At 41.4% G+C, this 17,324-nt stretch overlaps 1 long non-coding RNA gene across 1 annotated transcript in view; it reads left to right on the top strand.

Moving 5' to 3' along the window:
- Positions 1 to 3,002: 3,002 nt before the first annotated feature.
- LOC126405899 (uncharacterized) overlaps positions 3,003 to 17,324 on the top strand; it is a 153,281-nt gene continuing 138,959 nt past the window's right edge. Inside the window, exon 1 of the long non-coding RNA XR_007571614.1 lies at positions 3,003 to 3,059. This is a non-coding gene — a long non-coding RNA (uncharacterized LOC126405899). The remainder of the gene's footprint in view (positions 3,060 to 17,324) is intronic.

Raw genomic sequence — 17,324 nt, 5'->3', positions numbered from 1 at the left:
TTGATGTTGTGGAGATGGACACTATCGTATTTTGTAAGTCGATCATACTGAAATGTTTGAACCTACATTTCCATGACAACAGGGCAAATTACATCTGCTATTGATGACATGATCAAAAGCCCCAGAACAGCGACTAAATGAATCTTGAGCTAAGAGTGTTTTGCCAACTAGCTATAGTCCTCTAAGAAACCCAAACTAGAAAGGGATAGATATGAAAAGAAGTCAATGTGATTTGGTTGACATGCAATTGGTGTATCAATATGTCCAATCAACCTGCTGTCAATATGATGTTCCTTCAACTTTACAGAGCTTTGAGCCATCTGTCCACAGATGGATGAGCTGCTGAGGGCTGCTTCCCATCACTTACATGCAGGAGAATTTACAGAACACACCTTTAAAGAGGTATGACCACCTTTTCTCCTCCGCATACACTACTGTACGTCAACTCATTCAACATTAAAGCATGTCAGAGTGTAAAGCTACAACATTAGCTTTGTTGTCATAGTTAATCCATCTCTGTTACACCACAGTTTGATGCCTTTCCTCATACATTAATGCCCTCCATTCACTTTTCCCTGTGTGTTCCACTTTGCTGGAGCACATACCATACCACCAGCAGTGATAATTATCCCGTCTTCAACTGAATCCAGCATAAAAGCAGGGTACCTCACGCAGAGCCAGCAGAAGGTGGTTAATGTCTGAGCAGACCTGTCAATCACAGCCAAGCATCATTAGGTATATCTGTGCAGCGTTCTGGTACAGACGCTCAGTCTTTGAAGTTTTTACTCGGCACGAATGGATCCCAGACTTAAAAATATATTTAGTTATTTAACAATGTCAGCTCGGATTGAGAACAGGAGTTAAGATTCGCATAGTTTCACTGAAACACCTTTTCATCTCAACATCATGACCACCATGATAAAAAAAAAAAAAAAAAAAAANAAAAAAAAAAAAAAAAAAAAATGAGTATTTGTGGCTCACACAAACATTCAACCTTTCATCCACCTTGCCTGAGGGTAGTTAGTTATCTTTCTACTCGTGTGGAAACTCTCATCCAAGGAAACTTTACAGAGTCTGCTGGTCTCTGCTCACCCAAGTGGCTCTTATTGTTATTTAATGGCCAGCGAGCTTCGCAGTGGCACCAGATAACGAGCAGGTGAGTGTTATCCAGTAGCTGTATTGAGCTGCAGCAGCGCTAATCAGCTGGTAACAGTTGATTCCTCCTGAGAGCGAACCTGCCAAGCCGTAATTGAACTATTAACTGTCCGTGATGGCACTGAGGTCGCCGTCAGGAGACCAGCAGCTGTGTAGAAATGTCTTAACTTTATTTAGTGCACTGAGTTTACAGAAAGAAATTTATTTTTATTTTTATTTGTGGTAGATTGGTTTGTTTTTCCTTTATTCGCGAGGTTTTAAAAAAAATAGTAGCCTACTGTAAATCAGCCAGTTATACCCGGGTCATGAAAGCTATTAGGTTCACAAAGTGTTTTTCCACAGAGAAATCCTCTGACACACAGGAAGTGATGCATATGACACTTCTGGCAGCAGCAATTGTTTGGATCAGCAATTGTAAGAATCTGATAATTAGCATGAATGAACCGATAAAACCACTGGGAAATGCAGAGGAGAAACCTCAAAATGAAACATGTTACGCACCAGAGCTCTCTCTCAAACACAGAGAAAGAGAGAGACATGATAATGATAAAAAAAAAGATGAAATAGAAATTCTGGCTCTGTTGCATCTCCTCAGGACTTTATTGTTGTGAGAGATAATAATCAATACACATTTGATACCTCATAAAAGAGATTGTTATCATTATTTTTTTAAGGTCCGTAAAAATATTCTAAATATAGTGTACACTGGCTAAAATATGTTTTGCTGCTGCCACCATTCACAGCCACCAGACTCCTTTGACAGAAACTGTAATTTTACCTTGCGGAACACAACAAGGAGTTGGTGGTCTACCCCTGCCTCTATGTTTTGAACAAACATGATGTCCACAGCGGTACACTGCTTAGCTTCTGTGGTGGTACTCCTGCCTGCTTCTCCAGACCAGGAGTATTTTATGACGCTCCGAGCAACTGTCGTAGTGTAAAGAGTGAGCAAGTCTGCATGGTGTTGTGGGAGGGGTTATAAATTGGTCAAACAAACTCTGGACTTTTGCCTCAGAGACAGCTGATTCTGTTTCCTGTGGGAAACCATAAGTCAGAATCTAGTTATTTTAACAACAATGTTTTGTGCAAGTATGTTTAGCATACTATGCTAGTGACATAGGTCACATGACGTATGTGACACGTGTCCCTTGACATTACAGTACATAAGTACCAAATGTACTTAAATTAAGCCAAACCAGGATAATTTTTCTCGAAACCTAACCACATACTTTTGGTGTCTAAACCTAAAAATGTTTTTTTTTCCCTTTGTTCTCGGTATATTTTGAAAAGAGAGTGTATGCATTTAAATGCATTTGAAAACAAAAGCTTATTTTGAAAGGACTTAACACATGTAATAAACTTAAATTACATGCCGCCCAGTGCGTCTTGTAACGCTGCTAAAGGGTGCTTTGGTGCGTCTGTATCTGACGCCGAGGGCCACTGAGCAAGCTTTGGTATTTGATGAGTTGGGAGTGAAAATGTGTCGTAATGGCAGATTGATCAATTATGGAAATACTAGTATTAGTAGTATTAGTGGTAGTAGTAATTGCAGCTGTGGTGAAGTGCATGAAATTTGATGCAAAATGTTTTAAAATCACTACATAGTCTTGCCACTGAGTGGCAGTATTATGTAAATTACTGTGTTCCTTGAAACATTTATTTGTAAATGAAGAAGAAGCCAGTTGTCCTCTGGCTCAGAAACAGGTGGAGTTTTCTGAAGTTATCTTTGATGTTACTCCATGTTTATTGCAGGTTTACAGAAGCAGACATTAGTGTGTTGGCAGGTTTGCCATAATTGGAGCCAATGGATTGTATCGTAACAGAAATCTCCACCTGTTGTCTCCTCCAGAACCTGTGATAGACAAACTGGTGCACCAGCTGCTGGGAGCTGCAGTCGACAGGAGGTAGTAAATGATGCATGGTTTCCCTACAATTCCACTTTATTGTATTTCTCATTATCCCAGGCATGCTCCACACAGTGTGGATGGATTCATTACAGACGGAGTTAGTCAATGTCTGTGTAGCTTTGCTTTTAAAAACTAAATGAAACAGAAAAAGGATTGACGATTTTTCTTAGTCATTGAAATATAGATTGCTGGTGCTTTGGAGTGTCTGCCTGTGACTGATAGATGAGGAATGAGGAAGTGGGTTTGTTTACAGTCCCCGTGGCCTTTCATGACATCTGTGGCCCTGTGCAGCTCTGCAGGCAGCAGGGGAGTTTACACATTAAGTGTGTGTGTGTGTGTGTGTGTGTGTGTGGCGGGGTCTTTCTTTAACAGATGGCTGAGGGTGGCCTTTGAGAAGCTGTGGATCTGGAGCAGCACTCTGATGATTTATCTTTTTCTTGCTGTCTCTTAATCAGAAACAGTGAGAAACATTCTTCACTGTCGGTGCTTGACAGCAGTCTTTGTGTTCGACGCCTGTTGTTGACGGAGTGGCAGGCCACACAAATGTAGTATTTCCCTCAGCCTGCCTGGCAGGTGTGGTTGTTTAAGCGGAAAATCAATCAACTTTGGCAATTTCTTGCTGTGTTCTTTCACATTATTTTGAGGACTAGGATTCTGATTAAATTGGATGCCTTTATAAACAGCCACCTATTAAAGTCACATTCTCAGCCTTCAGGTGTAATCAAGGGTTTTTCTTACCTTCATTCCCTCCCCCATATTTCCCTGCATGTGTTGATGCTTGACTTCAAATGAGAGCATGTTTGCTTGAAAATAAAAATGTAGAAACTGTGACTCCTCTGGTAGTATATTGGAAAATGTTAGCGGCCAGTCTGCAGGGAGAATTGTTGTTGAAGCCCATATACCCCCTATTGTATTCTCTGTACCCATCTTATGTGTTTTGCGGGGGTGGTAATGCTTCCAAGATTTGGAAAAACAAAACAAAACGATGTTTTGTTGTCTCTGTTTTATCAGCACTCTGAAGCTGGAGGCAAACCATGACAACACCATCTGTATCAGAAGCACACAGACAACTCATAAATGTTGGTGAAGAGGCTTTACCTTTACCTTCTTTTAAAATATGTGGTTCAAGTCAAAGATAAGATAAAAGTACAAACCTCAATTAAAACAACAAACAAATCTTGTGCATATGCTCAGTTCTGAGTTAGGTTTTTTTGTAGACCTAAACCAAGTGGTCTGAGAGTGTTATTTTTGTGGCTCGTTAAATGTAGATTGATCTGAGTGTTCAAAGCTTCCCCTGTTTGCTTTGTGCTTTACATGTACAGTTTTACACCTTGTGGTTTGTCCGGTTTGTCACACATCGATTTCCTGCAGCTGAATGAGCACACATGGCTCGAAACAAATGTCAGCGTGGCTGCCACAGATGGCTGTGCTATTATTCATCAATTTCTTAATAATCCAGTAAGAAATGATTAAAGTGTAGTGAGGGTTGAGTGATGTGTGGTGGCCGGAGAGAGCTGGAGAATGTGGCTGGGGAGAAAATTTGGCTGTCTCTTAGCCTGTGGCTACTGTGACCTGGATCCAAATAGCATCAGAAATGGCAAAAATGGATGGGTAGATGAACTGCAGAATGCCTTGCAGAAAAGTGATAGTTCTTTACATGAGGAACCTTTTTCTACATAAAATACACAGATCCAGCACAGATGGCACCGGACGTCAGTATGACAGACGTAGGACAGATTCGTTCTGAGTGAAAGAATATTTATTTACATGTGCGCATAAGTATGAGAAATGGGAAAAGTCTTTGGTGATTAGACCCCATTGTGATGTCATCTATTCTAGGAGGGTGGTAATGATACGGTAGATCACGGAACCCCTCCTATGGAGTCTAGATGCTGGTGGTGTTAATAGCGGTGATGAGATGAGGTGAAGATGGAGCTGAGGATCTGGATGAGAAAAGGAGTGGGCATTTGATGAGCTCGTGCTGGGTTCTGGATAAGGTGACTGGAGGTGAATGGGATGGAGGAGGGCGCGACGATTCCACCTATAATGAAAGCTGACAGGAGCAGAGCAGATTTAAAGTTTGGCAGCGGCAAAATGATTGGCTGAAGGAGATCGTGGCAAAGTTTAATTAGATGGATATAGCGTAAAGAAAGTCTTCCTGATTGAACTTACCCTGAGCTTCATTTGAAATGTCTTACAGCATTAGGATTTCACATTGTTTTGACGTTGACATGATGCTGTTTTGCAGACGTTGGGTTTTGGTCCCCATACCTCACGGCTAAATGTCATATTTGCATGTCAAGATGATGTTTGCATGAGACATTTGGAGGATGCTGGATTTTGGTTACTTAACAACACAACTTAATACCAATAAAATGTCAACATCATTTCTAGTCATTCATTCATCTTCTAACCGCTTCATCCTCGGTCGCGGGGGGGCTGGAGCCTATCCCAGCTGACATCGGGCGAGAGGCAAGGTACACCCTGGACAGGTCGCCAGACTATCGCAGGGCTGACACATAGAGACAGACAGCCACTCACGCTCACATTCACACCTACGGACAATTTAGAGTTATCAATTAACCTAATCTCCAATCTGCATGTCTTTGGACTGTGGGAGGAAGCCAGGGTGCCGGGAGAGAACCCACGCTGACACGGGGAGAACATGCAAACTCTGCACAGAAGGGCTCCCACACCCGGGATCGAACCGAGAACCCTCTTGCTGTGAGGCGACAGTGCTAACCACCACACCACCGTGCCGCCCATTTCTAGTCATTATTTTACATGATTGGTATTAGATTTTAGCCTGGAAATCCAGACCCAAATACAGAAAGATTTAGGGTCTGGCTATGAGTAATGCAAATGGCCCAACTCAAGGGTCGGCACCAAGCATGCATGTGAAAATATCACTGTACACAGTTGGATAACACTACGACCAATCAGAACAATACACGAGGTGACGTATCCAGAGCTTAGCTACCAGCGGAGCTAACTGGTAGATTAGACTCTTGCCGTATCCGGTCGGCAAAACAGCAAAACGTCCTTCTTGCAAAGGAAAGATTCAAGCGCCGTCCTCTATTCCTCTTTTAGAGAAAAAGCCAAGTCTAACTCGTTCATTGTAGCGGCCAAAGCCATTTCAAACAACTGCTGTTCATCCGTAGCCATCTTGCAGTGTTTACTGACTGATTCCGGACTTCATCGTCGCAGTGCTGTCGTCATCTGTTTAGCTCGCCTCTGGCCCGCCTATATCAGATACACCGATGTGATTGGTGCAGCTCGGCTACAAGGGCATGGGTAATGAGCATCATTACTGATTGCCAGAGTGACTCCCTGAGCAAATTCAAATTGTGCTCTCGCGAGAACTCTGGATTTCCAGGGTAATTAGATGTTGTCCTGGCATCAAATTTTGGTCACCTGATGTCACAACCTAAATTCAACCAAATATCAATGTCTAACAATATTGGTTGCCAACTGAGAAGACTTTTTTGGATCCCAAAAATCGTTAGTTAACCCATATCTCTTAACTTTCCCCTTAAAAATGTGTTCTAATAGCAAAATACAGTTACAGTAAATGTAAATATTATAATTCCCATATTTGATGAGCACCCCAAGTTTTTGTGAGTTTTCATAATAAAAGAGCTACTCATTTTCCTCCCAGCTGACAGTCTGCAGTCCCTCCTAGATGTTCCAATGTAATGCAATAGGTCCAGTCCAATGCAAATTCAGCCAATCCCTGTGTATTCTGGGCAACCTTGCAATTTTGTCCAGTCGCCGCAACGTTACCACAGATTTTACAGTTTAAAACAGGTAAAATCTCATTTCACTGTAGAGCTGCATGCAGTGTATTTATTTGCCCAGCCTTTCTGTGTTTATCATGAGTCTGCTGCTGTGAGACTGGAGCTCTTTGTGTGAAGTCCCAGACACACAGTGACAGAGGGGTCATCCCTATGTTTCCAGGGTTCTGTGTTCCCCACTTAACCCTGCAAAAAAGGTTCTATGTTCCCCGCTTACACAAAAAGGGTAACCAAGCGGGAAACATAGAACCCGGGAAACATAGAGCCTTTTTTGTGTAAGCGGGGAACATAGAACCTTTTTTGCAGGGTTAAGTGGGGAACATAGAACCCGGGAAATGTAGAACCCTGGAAACATAGATACGCTCCTGTGACAGGGCTAACTGTTAGCATCATAAAGCTAACGTTAACCAAGAGTTATTTACAGGTTTAATGATAGTGGAGCCGTCTGCTGCTGTGGTGTTTCTGCCTAGGTGGCAAAGTATGACAAGTAGTGCTGAGATCTTGTTGTCCTGTGTTAGCTTGTGCTAACTAGGCAGAAAGAGCAGGAGAAGAGCCTCTCATGGGGACAATCCTTCAACACTGCATCGATCGGCAACAACAGCTGATTGTGGCCCCCAGCCCCCAACCATCACAACTAGATCCTTATTCTATGGGAAATACTGAATGCTCATAATAATACGCTCTGCCTCAGCACTTCCATTCCATAAATACGCCTATAAACATTGCAACATACATTGCATTTTTTTTAGAAAAGCTGCCGTGAAATCAGCCGTTTCAGGCCACAGCAATCACTAAAACAGCCTGCAAAATAATTTTCTTGTAGTGACCAACAACACCCATTTTGCTGTTGGTCACTAAAAGAAAATCTTAAAATGTCAAAAACTGTAGCTGATAGGCCACCAGAGGATGCCAAGACTTTTTGGCACACAAATGCTTTGGTACCAGAAGAAGAAACAAATAACAGTGAAGACTGCTGTTACAATCTAAAGATCTGTCCATTGATTGTGTCTTCATTTCTACTCACCCGTTGACCAAAGAGTGCATTGAAAAGCTTTACCTGGGTGCAGGGGGGACGTGAAGACATCTAGTTGTCATGTTATTAATGAAGCGTTGTGGTGCCTCAGAGATTCCCATTCATATTCCAGATGAAAGAGAACATGCTTGTTTAGTACAGACCTCAGCAAAAATCACATCTTGACCTTTTATTTATTTATTTGTTACTGAATATGAAATGCAAAAATTACCATTCCCACTGAAATTGCGACTCATATCACACAGTAACAATATCTGTCAAAATAATTTCAATATGTTTTTTTTTTGCATATTGTGCAGCCTTGAAGACATTGTTCTAAGTCTCTCTTCCTGAATGCACAGTATATCTGATGGCTGTGTGGTTGAAAGGACCTCCTATGCTGAGAATATCAATAGATTTAATACTCATTCATTGTGAGTTTGCCGCATATGGCAGCAATACAGCAAGCAGAAATGTGTTGTATGATAATATCTTTAAGAAGCTCATGACGTAAACTCTGAATGGGAAGGACTGAATCACTGGCATATTTCATAAATGGATGAATATGAATAGATCAGCCAGTGAATACACTTTATGATGCCCTCTGTATATGCAGAATATTTCAAAGTCTAAGTGCCACTTCTCATAAAGTTTGCTTTTAATGACCCTGTTTTATAAAACCTGGGCTGCACATATAAGGTTCTCCGGCCTTTCAACTTTTTAAAAGCCAATTTTCTGTGAAGAGCGACTTAAATCTCTCTTGACTTCAGGAAAAAAGAATCCAAAAGCAAAACTAGAGAGTTTCTGAATGTACCCAGCTTTACCCCAGGGATCTCCAATCCCCGCAGCTCCAAAGGCTTACATGACTTCCTATTTTATAAGCAGCTGAGCAGGAATTGCGGGAAGCTCTCTGCAACTGAAGATGATACAATGGAGCTGGGTGGGGTGGGCTCAGATAAATGGTGGGGGGGACTCAGTGGAGTATAGGACATACAAATGTCCTTGAGAATCAAAGAATCCAGTAGGCTTTTAGCCAAACAGCTCTGCTTCTTTATTTTGCTCATCCTAGTCTCTTCGGTGCGGCTGAAATCCATTTCTTGGCAGGCAAAAAGAGAAACACAGCAAACATTTTTCTTTTGTTGCTTTTGCTGCAGATTAAAGGATGGTGTGGGATAGTACAGCATCCGAGTATATGCGTGCTAGTATTTGTGGATTATGCGTATAGTTTTTTTTAGCAAGACAATCATCTGAGTTGCACAAAAGACAAATTTTAGGTTTGTCATGTCTTATATAAATACAGTTTAGTGACAATGTGGTTATAGTCCCCTAATATTCCATCAAATCTCTAGAAATTAACTAAGTAATTGGAGTGACTGACCATGTGTGTGATATTTTTATCCACTTTTGGGTTGGATGATATGACAGTATACACCGTGCAATGATAGAAATGTGTCCAACAGTGGAGATTTGATTTTTCACTGAAGTGTGGCAGTTGTTTTTTGTTTGTATGGAAGTTTAAAAAAAAAAAGAAAATTATCAAATGTGATGAGGAACAGTATTTTAAACTATTTCTACATTAAATTAGAGTTCTTCCGCTACTGATACCAGTATCGGAAAAGCCTCCGATACTGGTATCATTATTGAAACAACTCTGGGAAACTCTTGGAAAACCTCTGATACTGTCTAAAATGCTTGATTAGGTATTGGCGAGTATGTGAGTCAATGCACCAATGTGATACTACGTAACCAATTAATAAACTTCAAAGGAGTTTCACACCCAGATAAAATGACAGTTTTCCCAGAAATCATTTCTTCCTTGCTGCTCTAAAAACCGCAACCTACACAGTTGTGCTGTGCAGCCACTGGCAACCACTGTTTTAGAATTGCAAAGAAGAATTGACATCTGGTAAATAGTGGACCGCTAGCCGTTGGCAAAATGTCAGGAATTTGGCAATATTTCACACTAGTGAAATTTTTGTTTTTTTGGCATCCATTCTTTTAATGTATTAGTTCATGTTTTACAAAGGTGTTAACCTGACCAATGCTATACGACAACTATAGCAATCATTTTACATCCATACAAGGTTAGTAGTATACAGCCGTTTTTTAAAAAATTATTTTTCTTTTTAACACAGTGGTATGGGATCAGTACTTGGTATCAACTGTTACCCAAAGTCAGGTATCAGAGTTGGTACTGGGAAGGAAAAAATAGTATCAGAGCATTTCTTAATTGAATTTACAGAACAATTACTGTATAGTGATGTACACCATTGCCATATTTTAAAATTACATATAATGTTGTAATAGATCTTGGCCATATTGCCCACCCCTAATTTGTCTGCACAGTTTGAATTTCTTTCCTTCCTTTTATTTCAAATTTAAAAATAGCCAATTGCTTTTATTTGATAATATGAGCCAATTAGGTTGTCCCTATATGATTGACCTGTATGTCCTCACATGCAGGCTTTAAACTCCGCTCACTTGACAGACTTAACCAACAGAATACAGCTTACATACAAGATCATTTCCCTGTCAGAATCAGTTTCTTTGAATTAGTACTTGATCTTATCGACTCACTGAAGCCTCCCTTCAGCCTTATCATGGGGCCACACTGTGCGTGTGAGCCAGAGGCAAGACTGTCAAGATTTAGTTTTGAGTCTAAACTAAGAGACCACAGCTCTGGAGTATCCTACATGTTCTTTCATTAAAGGCAGAGAAATTATAGAGTGAAGTCACCCTGAAAATGAACTTTTGTTCAGCGTCATACGGAGCCTCTGGCTGTTTTTGAGCCGTCCATGTGATCCACCTCTGTGCTTTGTTCCTTCTGAGTTCACATGAGCATGCTGGCTCGCAGGCAGAAGTCATTTTTTGTATGTTAACAAACCCATTTGACATTCTCCTACTGTTTTTGCCAATTAGCAAATTAATGTTATGATTCCTTGGTAAATTTTTCATGTTTCAGCTCCTCCAGAAGTTTTATTTTTGCCTTTTGTTCGACCAAGTAGCTTACCTGGAAACTGACACAGAGAACAAATTAATATTCTTCACCTCCATCTGTAGACTCTCCTCTGTTTGCACAAGAAATTTCTCCTTGCCTTCCTACTGTATTTTTCCATCCACTCAACATTGCTGATGATACAGCCTCTATTTTCTATGCCTTCCAACATTTCTAATTTAATTTAATTGAATCAAATTTGATTTGAGGGATTACTCCGCTCTCGATTTCTTATCGCTGCTCCAGCTGAGAAATTGCTTCCTCCTTAGTGCCTAATCTTTAAGCAATTTCTTGCTTTCCAAAAGCCGAAGTGAGAGGGAGAAGATATAAGAAAGCTGACACTTTTATATTTGTCGCAGGTAAATTGATAGATCCAGTGCTGCAATGAAGCATTTCATACAGAAGGGTGGAGATGATGGCCCCGTCACACAGATGGCTCAATTAGACTGAGTCAACACTACACAGAGAGGAGGCACCCTCCTCTTTAAAAGTGATCTCCAGACTGGATATTTCAGGAAGTCAGAGGGTAAAGTAATTATAGCCACAATTTATCTGACTGAATAAACTTAAGTGTTGCGAAAGGTCAAGGGCTAAGAAGAAAATGGTCAAGAAGAAATACAGTTGTACTAAGAAATCAGGCCAGTATGCTTCTTCATAAGCACCTCCTCCCTCCATTACCTTTCAGATGTCAGATTATGTCTGACTTAAAAACAATGTTTCATGTGAGGCGGTGCCTTGTGTCCTGCTGAGTGTTGTGTACCTGATGCACGTTCTTGTCGGCTCGCATTGTGTTGTCTCGTCACTTGTTGGATAAGCTAAAAAAAACGTAACCGTAAGTTGTTTATTAACCTAATCTTTATCCTTATCCCAAGATTAAACCAACAGGAGACCTTGCGTCTAACTGTAACTCCAAGCAGAGAAGTTTTTTTATTTTTTTGGGGTCATTGATTTACAAAGATATATTCAGATTTTTGCGTCTTGTTCTGCAGGCATGGCTGCAACCACGACAAATGTTAGACTTATTTGGAGATATTCAGATGACTTTTACCTGACTGCTGATAATTTCACAAATTGACCATTATAATCCATCCATCCATTTTCATAACCGCTTACCCAATTGAGGGTTGCGGAGGGGCTGGAGCCTATCGACACATAGTGACAGACAATCATTCGGCCAATTTCAGAGTCACCAATTAGCCTATCCCCAACCTGCATGTCTCTGGACTGTGGGAGAAAGCAAGAGTACCCAGAGAAAACCCCAGCGTGGGTTTTCTCTGGGTACACACGGGGAGTGCCGCAGACCATTATAATGTTATACTGAAAAAATGTACAACTAAATAGTGCTTAAATGTATTGATATCTAGATAAAATTTTGTCCAACCACAAAAATCTACTCAGATAATGTATTGTCTTGCATCAATAACATATTTTAGAGGTGTTCTGGGCATGTCCACCTAGTAGGAGGTCCCAGGGCAAACCCAGAACATGCTGGAGGGATTATTCATCTTGTCTGGCCTGGGAACACCTCAGAGTCCCCCAGGAGGAGCTGGACAGCATTGCTGGGGAGAGGGACGTCTGGAATACTTTGCTATCCCCCGTGACCCTGCTTCTAGTCTAGTTAGTCTAATTTTACACATTTCAGAAATAAATTTAGCCCATACTTTGCCACTGAGTCCAATGTCTCTTTTTGTCCTGCATTCTTAGAAACGTGCACACAGGTTATTGTATAAAGTATGAACGTGCACTGAGAGCACGGGCTGAGACAGAACTGTCATGGAGCTGGCTGAAGCATGCACTGCTATGTCCTGCGAAACCACGCCCATTAGTCAGCTGTGTGGAGGTTTTTCACTCCCCTCTCTAGTACTCTTTATTCATTTGGTGTACAAGTGTACAAGACTAGTTGTGTTTGAGCATAACCTGACCCTTTTAATCAAGCATAGCATTTTTAATTCAACGTAACAATATTACCCCATGTTTGATATTTATGCAGGTAAGATAGTTATAGAGCTTGCTGACATTTTGAGATGTCGTGTGATAAATCAATAAAATAAGGACTTTTATATTTTTTTATTTATCTTTTGACTAGAGAATTTGAAGTAAAAATAGTTTTTGTGTCTCTGGTCAATTGAGATTTATCTCCAAACTTAATCTAATTTCTGCTCTAGGAGTCGGTCTGTCTGTGTAAATGTTTGTGTAACTAAAATTGCAATCTGCCATCTGCTTAGTGAGAGAAGACAGTGCTGAAAATGTGTCCACGTGTCCTGGTGGCTCAGTTAGCACCGTGTACCCAAATCGGCCTGGAGCTTTTGTCGCATGGCAACTCCCCAATGTGTGTGTGTGTGTGTGTGTGTGTGTGTTTTCCCTCGTGGATGTGGCTGTCGTAGAAACAGTAGTGCTACATTGTTTCGTAATGGCGCTGGTGGACAGTTCCAGTCAGCTGTGTTTCTGATGAGGATTAATGTCCTGAATGACCTCAGTGTTTTGTAAAATGATTCAAATCAATGACGGTCCATGACCACTGTGGAGACGCTCTGGTTGACTCGCTATCAAACGTCCTAATCAACCATGTCAGGTCAGTCAATCCTGCGTAGAGGACATGCTGCCACCATAGACACCCCCTAATGTCTTTAATCAGATTCTATTACCGGACAGACCTGCCCAGGTTACATCGCTCTGTTCTTGGTCAGCTGCTTCAACCGAAGCCAAAGTGAAGCTCGGTTGAGGTGAAAGGCTGCTTGACAAGACGCCTGGGTGGAAGCAGTGTGTGTGTAGCGAAAAAAACCTCACTCCGCAGCGCTGATGAAATCCACTCTGTGGTGTATTGATCTGGCCTGCGGTTTGATTGATGCTGTCTTTAAAAATTCATTAGTTTGAGGCATGTGGGAGCTGCAGGGCGGCAGGCGCTCCTGTAGGGCACATTTGTCTATGTTTACAGAACCAGCAACGTTCAGTCAGCAGCAGAATAGAGGCCTGACAGGGACACCCAGGACCCAATGAGGCACACTGTCACTGTACCAGATGCACAAAACACATGCACAATCCAGAAATGTTAAAAAAAGTAGCTAATATTTTGCATGTTTCTATGCACATACATATATATCTGTTGTTATTATTGATTGCCTGGTATGGAGCACCTCATCTTTTCTTTGTGCGTATTGCGGACTGTAACTGGGCCTCTTGTTCTGCTGCAGCACCACAAATCTTTCATCTGAGCAGATGTAAAATATATACACTTCATTTAGAAGCGGTGGTTGTTCAATTATCCACCTGAATCCCGGGTCATTAATCAGCTGCAGGGGGATTTTATGGGATACTATTAATAATGTATTGTGGCCAAAAAGTCTGTTTTATATTAAACATTTTTCATATTTTCAGATAATCACAGGATCTTTTGAAAAGGGAGAAAACACCATGAAAATTTTATTTTTCATCTTTTATCTGAACTTTGTTGTAGCAAAACTTTTTTAATTAGCTGTGGGAAGTGACAAACACTCTCAAGGGCTATAGAGCAGGAGCCCTTTCTTCAGACGTGTTTATGAGACACCAAGAAACAACATTCAGGAACGGAGTGTGCTGAGCATCAGTTTATGCCTTGCTGCTTCCTCACTTAGTACTAATGTTTTCCTGCATAATTCTGTCTGTCTGTCTTTTACTAATTTTACAAATTAGCAGACAAGAAATCTGTACTCTGAGTGCAATGTCATGTCAGGCCATAGTGTGTGAAACGGCTTGTAACGTCACAGTACGTGTTAATTGTGTTAACGAAATCTATGACTGTTGGTGTGTTCCATTTACACTGAAAAGTCAGATTTTCCAAGTTCCCCATTGGAAATTTAACTGGAGCACCAGCTGAAGTTGGAACTACAGCTTGGAAGGTCAAAGGAACCTCACCAACCCCAAAGTCAAAATCCAAGATGGCTGCTTTGTGCGTTAACAGTAGTGAAAGCTGCAGTAATATACTGTTTATTAGTACTTTTTTCTCAGTTGTGTCTCATTAAAACTGTCGCACAGACAGCACTGTCCTCTGTCTGTGGACAATTCAGGGGTGGACAATATCATATTGTTTACGATTATAGCGGTATCATTTTTATTATGATGAAAAAAATAATAATACGGTGGTGATATTCCGGGTCGGGTTTGCTGTCATTTCTAGCTTCGACTTCCGAGGTTAATGGAAAGCAGCTTAAATATGGTCGTCAATGACCCTTTTTTCTCTTGACTGTTGATGGCACCAATATCATTAAACAAAAAGTTAACATGGAAAAAATGTTAGCAATGACTATAGCAATGACAACAACAGGACTTAGGAGAAAGCAACTAGGTGATATTTGGACCAATTTTTGTTAAAATGAGGCTGAAAAAAAGCAGAATGCATTGCTTTGTCAGAGAGGAATCTGTGTGGCCATAGAATAGCTGGTAAGAATACCACAAACCTGAAGAAACACATTCAAGAAATACTTTATCGCCCAAATGATCATTTGTATATCAATTCCACGCCGTGTGTTACTTTGAGTTTGTGAGGTGAAACTTCAGTTCACTGTGGAGGTAAATGAAGAATCCAAAAACGGTAGGGATGTACTGGATTATCAGCTGAACATCAGTATCGGCCATCAGCTTATCTGCAAATAAGATGACCTCCACCAATGGCAGTGGCTGATGTTTTTTGTTGAGTCACATCAATTTTGCACAGGCTAAAGAGCAGGGACTAATGGTGTCCGGTCGTCCCTGGGGACAACAGAAAAAACAGTTTGGGAAGAACAAAGACCTTCCCTGGGACGCCCTCAGGATAAAAGAACGCTGTAAACCCATTATCGTTGCATCAACGCGCCATACTGTTTCTCTGATAATGCAGCCTTGTGAACAACAAATCTGAATGAAAATCATCCACAGGAGAGCTAACGTTAGCTGTTAGCAGCTGGTGGTCTGAACTGCTGACAAAGGCTTCATTGAGTTACATTACGATGTGTTCAAGCTCTATTCTCTCTCTCAAGCTTTTGTTGAATTGGATTAAAGGGGCCACACGTTTCATTGACTTAACTACAAGTCACCAATACTACACATGTTCAGTTCTTATTCATGCTTGGGATTTCTGGTACGTTATAATCTTTAAAAGTCAAATTCTCCCTTAACCTAGAAAAGGTAATATTGTGCAAATCCCTGCAGACACGCTGTACATTGTAAACATTAGTCTCTGACCCTATATCTGTATTGTATGTCCCAAATGTCTCTAATGAGTTCACTGTGAGCATGTGGGGTATTGATATCGACCCTTTCTGACTGTCAGAGGTCATAAATTATGGCGCTACAACAGGGGATTTACCCAAATGGATGTATCCCTGTGTGCCTCTGTTGTGTGTGTGTTGGAGCGGTAGCAGTGGTGAAACGGCAAATGAAGAGTTAATCACCTGAAGAACATCACATGCTGTGAAAAATACACTGACTTGATAAGTAGGGCCATTAACATGCCAATTAAGGCTCGTTGTTAATTGTAGCTGTTTTCTTCAATTAGTGCTGATTGGAGGCAGGACCAGTCAGTGCTTAATGATGAGCAATGGGTCAGCAGGATAGAGCTCTCACAGCGATGACAAGTGAGGTGAGGAGGGTAAATGAGCCTAAATAGCTGCGAGGAAGAATTAAATTTAAGCCAACAGAGGGAATAAAAAAAGAGCCAAACAGGCCGAGAGAAGCTAAATGAGAAGGGAAAGGCTTTTGTTAGCCTAATCATCCTTCTGCTGTAATTGTACTTGTGGCGAGTATCACATTGAAACCCTACACCCACTCAGCTACCGCCACAGACAAATGCCCACAACGCTCTCACTTCTACATGAAAGCAGAGACTGAACAGAAGGCGATCCCCGCAGTCTGTGCTCGCTGCTCCCCCGCAGTGGATTCTGGGTCAGGTTGTATTCACCAGCAGAGCAGAGGGAAAGCCTCGGCTGCCAGGACATGAAACGCTACAGAGCTGCCGGCTTTTTGAAGCAGGGAAATGAGAATTTGCCTCTGCCTGAGCTTGCATCACCCCTGCTCCTCGCCCACTCCCACAATGGAGTGGGGGAAAAGTTCAGACACACCGTTCCACACGGGCTTTGTCAGCGCTGACCGAAGCCCACGCTTTTGTTCTCCATTTGTGTGTGGATGTATGAGTGATAGTCATTTTTTTTTTATGTTATGTCATGGAGGCTGGGCAGTCATTTATTTGTATGTTGCTCTGCTGACATACTATATTACAGCACGTGTGCTTGTTTAGGTGATGAATGTGCCTGCATGTGCATACGTTAGGTGTGAGAATACGCCCTCAGCTAACATCATCACAGTAATGTGTTCTTCCTCATGACTCAGTTGAATAAAATAGCACTTCTGGCTCCAGCTTGTTACACAAGAGGCTTGTGTGAGAACATACACTAAGACAGTAATGACTGCTCTATTCTGCAAATATGAGCGTGCATATCATACTCTCAAAG

The sequence above is a fragment of the Epinephelus moara genome, chromosome 18 (genome assembly GCF_006386435.1).
Source record: "Epinephelus moara isolate mb chromosome 18, YSFRI_EMoa_1.0, whole genome shotgun sequence".
Taxonomy (NCBI): domain Eukaryota; kingdom Metazoa; phylum Chordata; class Actinopteri; order Perciformes; family Serranidae; genus Epinephelus; species Epinephelus moara.
The sequence above is the reverse complement of the archived record's forward strand: the minus strand, read 5'-3'. Positions and strand labels throughout refer to the sequence as shown.